At 32.5% G+C, this 5,681-nt stretch overlaps 1 non-coding gene across 1 annotated transcript; it reads left to right on the top strand.

Annotated features, from left to right (window-relative positions):
- Window positions 1-205: 205 nt before the first annotated feature.
- On the top strand, window positions 206-369 carry LOC116551401. The gene has a single exon (XR_004268903.1). It is a non-coding gene; the product is annotated as a U1 spliceosomal RNA (small nuclear RNA).
- Window positions 370-5,681: the final 5,312 nt, after the last annotated feature.

The following is a 5,681-nucleotide window of genomic DNA, read 5'->3' as shown; positions in this document are numbered from 1 at the left end:
TAGCTTGGGAAGCTGCTATGGGTTAAATTGTGTCACCACCGAAAAGAAATGTTGAAGTCTTCTAGAACCTCAGAATGTGACCTTATTTAGAATTAGAGGCAGTCAAGTTAAAATTTGGTTATTAGGGTGGACCTTAATCCAATATTGACTGGTGTTCTTATAAAAATGAGAAATTTGGGAACAGTCACAGACATACACAAAAGGAAGACTTACCTGGCAGGGGAGATACCATGATCACGAAGGTGATTTTCCCAGGGCGAGACTTATCCATTACACTCTCGGCGTGCTGACCCCTGCGTTTTCCCCAAATGTGGGAAACTGGACTGCATAATTTGTGGTATTGGGGGACTGTGTTCACGCTTCCCCCTGACTTTTTGAAAAAAAACAAAAATTAAAAAAAAAAAAACAACGAAAGGAAGACTATGTGAACACACATAAAGAAAAAGATGGCTACATAACTGGATTGATGCATTTATAAAAGAAGAAGTGCTAAGGATTACTGGAAGATACCAGAAATCAGAATTGGTGAGAAAGGATTCTCCCCTACAGCTATTAGAGAGAGAGCATCACCCTAACAATATTTTGATTTCAGACTTCCATCCTCTAGAAATGTGAAGTGATAAATTTATGTTGATGTAAGTGGCCAAGTTGCTTGCAGCCCTAGGAAACAGAAATATAGCAGCTTATCTACTTTTTATTAAATATTAATAATTTAACAAAATATAGTACACTCAGCCCTCTGTATCCAGGAGTGCCACATTTGTTAAACAACCAACCTTGGAATGAAAACAATAATAAATTAATTAAATAATAATACAACAAAATATACAAATAAGAAATACAGCATAAGAATAATTTACATGACATTTGCTTATGTTAGGTATTATAGGTAATCTAGAGATTATTTAAAGTATATGGGAGGATGTGTATGGGTCATATATAAATACTATGCCATTTTATATTAGGGACTTGAGAATTCATGAATTTCTGTATCTGCAGGAGCCCTGGAACCAATCTTTTTTGAATACCCAGGGACAAGTGTATTATGAAATATCTGCTTGTAATTAGATAATCTTGGAAAAAATGTAATACTAACTGCTGAATTACTGTCATGACAAGATAACCTTTAATGACTGTGTGTGGTGGCTCACACCTATAATCTCAGCACTTTGGCAGGCCGAGGCGGGTGGATCACTTGAGGTCGGGGGTTCAAGACCAGCCTGGCCATCATGGTGAAAGCCTGTCTCTACTAAATCTACACAAACTAGCCAGGCATGGTGGTGCACACCTGTAATCCCAGCTAGTTAGGAGGCTAAGGCAGGAGAATCGCTTGAACCCAGGAGGCGGAGGTTGCAGCAAGGTGAGATTGCATCACTGCACTCCAGCCTGGGCAACAGAGCAGATTCTGTCTCGAAAAAAAAAAAAAAAAAAAAAAAAAAAAAAACCCTTTAAAATACTAGAAAGAAATTAAAATATGTGCTTTAGTAAAATCACATACTCTGGTTTTAAAGTATTCATCATTTAATAAATCTGGAAGTTGACTGAATCATTTTAAAACATAAATATATGATTTAAATTCATATGCAGCAAATAATTTGGCATATTATTTTTAATACATTTTAAACTTTATGTTTGTAAATAAACACAAGAAAACTCTAGCATGTGCATATAATCCCACAAATTAGAGATATTAACCATACAAACAAGTTTTGATCATTAGTATGTATCTTTGCTGAAAACTAAGTTTGAAAATCTAATGACTGATAGCTAGGGAAAAATTTGCAGACGGTATATTTTCCTAACTCAGTGTAATGCGGAAATATTCCTTGTTGTAACTCCTACTCCCACAATGTCTAATTAGTGGCAGGGTGGGGTGAGCACTCCAATCATTGGTCTTTGAATACATAATATCTGATTTTTCTTGGTTAATGATACATGTTTTTACAATTTACAATGTGAACTGGAAACCTTATTTAAAAATAACATGACTGAAAGTTAAATTTTTGTTTTTTCTCAATCTGTTTTCCTCTTGTCTGATGCAAATAAGTCATAAGACTGAGTTTTACTTTCCAAACCTCAGTCTACAAAACATGTCACAAATAAAATATTGCATTAATTGGGGTTTATTCAGCAATCCTTCCCTAAGCAGAAGTCCTACTAAAATCAGAAATATTAAATTTGATATTGAATCTTAGATGCAAGAAGTTATGTGTTACTTGCTAAATGTTGCTTTAGCTATGCTGGAGTTGATACTTCCAGAGAGAAAATGACTAACTTATTCCCAATTAATATGAACAAAAATATGGAATTAAATGTTAACATTTTATGTTGGCAGTGTACTTTAAGGTATATATATATATATATATTCTCTGTTGAAAGATGTCATATATTGCTAGCAATCATAGTCAAAAAGCATGATAAAAATGAAATATGTACTTCTAAATTCAATCTACTCACATGGAAACAGAGATATTTTTAGAAATGGAGTCAAATATTGTCCTTTTCACACCTTTTTCAGTTGCAATATTATTTCCTGCAAAGACAGAGATTGGTACTTCAGAAAGGAATTCCCAGATCCTTGATTAGTTAACTTGATGGCCACATTTGCATCTCTCAAGACCCATGTGGCTTTAGCAGGTGACTGATGCCACAGCGGTTACTTTTTAAAAGTTTATTTTCTCTCTGATATAATGTGCTGTAGGACTAAAGATTAAATTTTCACTTAAGTATAGAATGTGTACCACTCTTGTACTTCTAAGTGATTTTCTCCAAACTTTCTTCGCCACGGTTTTTTACACTACTAATGTAACATCTTTATATATGTCACATTTCAGTAGGGAATATATGAAGTAAAATCTGAAGAATTAATCAAAATAATATCCCAATATATAAATGTAATAAAGATTAATTTGGGATGACAGAACTACACTAAAGACAACCAATAACAATAAGAAAACAAAATGAAAAAAAAAAAATAAGCAACCAACATTCCTCCAGCATAAAAGAACAAATAGGAGAGAAAAATTTTGAAGAAAACTTTATATAGAAATAAAATTGTCATTGAAAATCCAGAAGAACTTGATTACCTTTGTCTAATCAAGAACACTATTTTTTAAAACTAAATGATTGTATGTGGCCGGTGGCAGCGGGGTGTTGGGGGTGGGAAGTAAGATGGGGATGATTTTTTTTCTCTATAAGCAACAATGTATAAACAATGCTCTAGAAATATAGTTGTTGTTTTAAGTATTGTTGATGATAATATTTACTAATCATCCTAAACCAGAAGACTTCCTTTGTTAAACTTTCAGAATCTCAGTATATGCTCAAAAGTTTTCACATCAAATATTGTTGACCTACACATACCAAACATTTTTAATAAACTACAGACCACTAGAATTATTTAACTTTTCCCAAAACAAGAATCATCAAAGACTTTCTTAGCTGCTTAAAATTGATTGATTCAAGCACATTAAGGAAAGAATAAAACCACCCAATTAAAGTATAAGAAAACATAGAGAATATTTTTCTCTTTTAATACACTTCAAAGCAAAAGCACTATGCTCTTCTAGAGCAAAGGTGTTGTAACAACATGTAGAAGAATATAAAGAATGTATCCTGGATAAAGAAAGGAGACATTTTATAGGCTGGGAATGGGACAGAAGGAAACTTGTATCCTTGGCAGAATGGATTATATATCTTACATATTTTTTGAAAAACCACAGTCTGGGTGAGTGGGTACTCAAGGCTCTTATTAAAACTCTTAGTATTGTGTCCCAACACAGCTCTGCCTTCTGTGGTTGATTGATTAGACTGCTCTTGCATGTTTTCCCTTAAGATTTCAAGACTCTTTACACAGAATTTTAAACACGGCCAAGCTGATGCTATAAAACTGAAAGCAAACAATTCATTTGAAAAATTACAAAGAAAAGATAGTAATGGCAATATAAGGTAGACTAGAAAGAGCAGGAGATAAAAAAATCGGAACCCTCAAGTAACGATGACAAAAGGTAATCACTCAAAGAAAATGTTTTAGTTTTTGAAAGACCAATTGTTTTCTTTACCACATATAGCCACTACCCTAGTAATAATATCTACCTCCTATGGACAAACATGTTACTTCTCCTCTCAAGGCAAACATACCACTTTAGTTTTCTTCTCCCACTTTTAACAGTCTTATTTATGCTTGAATATGTCAGTGAGTAAGGAGATTGGTTCCACATGTTGATGATTCATCTCCTCCATCGTCTTCATTCATTAAGCAGCATTTATTGAACCTAACTGCCAGTACATTGTTTTTCAAAACTGACACATTAGAATTGGAAGAGTATAAATTGTTGTTTATTTTTACTATCAATACCCAAGTTCTACACTCAGAAACTCTATTTCAATTAACCTCAGAGTTGAGAATGCAAGAGTATTTTTTCTAAACCTCCCCAAATGATTCTAATTGGCACCAAGATTGAGAACGATGGACACAGTAGAGAGATTCAAAATGCTATTTAAAAAAAAAATAGGTTAAGGCTCTGCAATGCCAGGTATGTGGTCACTGACAAACCATTTTGACCTTGGACTTACATAAAATATAAAAACAATACTAATTCCTACTTTATAGCTTTATTGTCAGGATCAAATAAGATTAAATATGATGATGGTATGTAAATTTTAAGGCAAATATCAGTTGTATTACTACTAGAAATTCTAGTTCTTCCTTGTACAGGAGCAGAGTACATTAGTGCCTCATAATTCTATTTTCAATGTGTTTTTGATATCCCCTTATTAAATTTTATTGATATTTGTTTTCAACAGAAACTTCACATAAGTTGAGATGAATTGGCATGCTATCATTTTGCTAATGCTGCTTAATTTACAAAAGGCAAATCAAATTGTGATTACAAGCCTTTTCAGTTCCTGCAAATTGATGTTTAAGGCATAGGATATATGGTTTGGATTTCTATTTTATACAAAACAATGATTCATAGATAGAAAAATGAGTTTATTTCTTCCTTGGGAGAATGCCTTATGAACCAAACATCATTATCAAGGCATGCTACAGTGATAAGATGTGACCTTAAAGCAGTGAAGTAGACAGATTTGAGAAAACAAGGACAAGATTATTTAATTGTGATATATGATGTTTAACAATACTTTTTTTTTTCAAGAAAAATCGTATATTTCTTGAGGAAAAGAATAGTAACTGTAAGTAATAAAGAGAAGTTTATAGTATTTAAAATATAAGGAAATCTAAAATTATAAAATAATTTAATGGTAGTTTGCTGCTTGAGGTACTGAGTCCTTCAATTCTAAATACAAATTAGGCATAAAAAAAGCTTAATAATATATGCAAAGTTAATTTAGGCAACAATTTTATAATACTAAATATGTACATCCCTTATCAATACATGATATACAAGCTGTAAGTCCAAGAGAGAGACAAGGAACATGTAACGTATATAATACTGTTAGTTAAAACTTTTTAAAAATTTTACTGTGACATGAGTGTTCTAAATGCTTTATATGCAATTTTAACTCCTTTAATACTCACAGCTACCTTATGAGATAGGAATTAGTATTATTCTCACTTTAAATATGAGGAAACATAATCATTTACCTAAAGTCACACAATAAGGGCACAACTGGATTTGAAAACAATCTGCCTCCAAATCTGGGTTTCTCACAGTTAC

This window comes from Sapajus apella, unplaced genomic scaffold (assembly GCF_009761245.1).
Source record: "Sapajus apella isolate SASKATOON/1434 unplaced genomic scaffold, GSC_monkey_1.0 scaffold9, whole genome shotgun sequence".
NCBI classification, from domain to species: domain Eukaryota; kingdom Metazoa; phylum Chordata; class Mammalia; order Primates; family Cebidae; genus Sapajus; species Sapajus apella.
The sequence above is the reverse complement of the archived record's forward strand: the minus strand, read 5'-3'. Positions and strand labels throughout refer to the sequence as shown.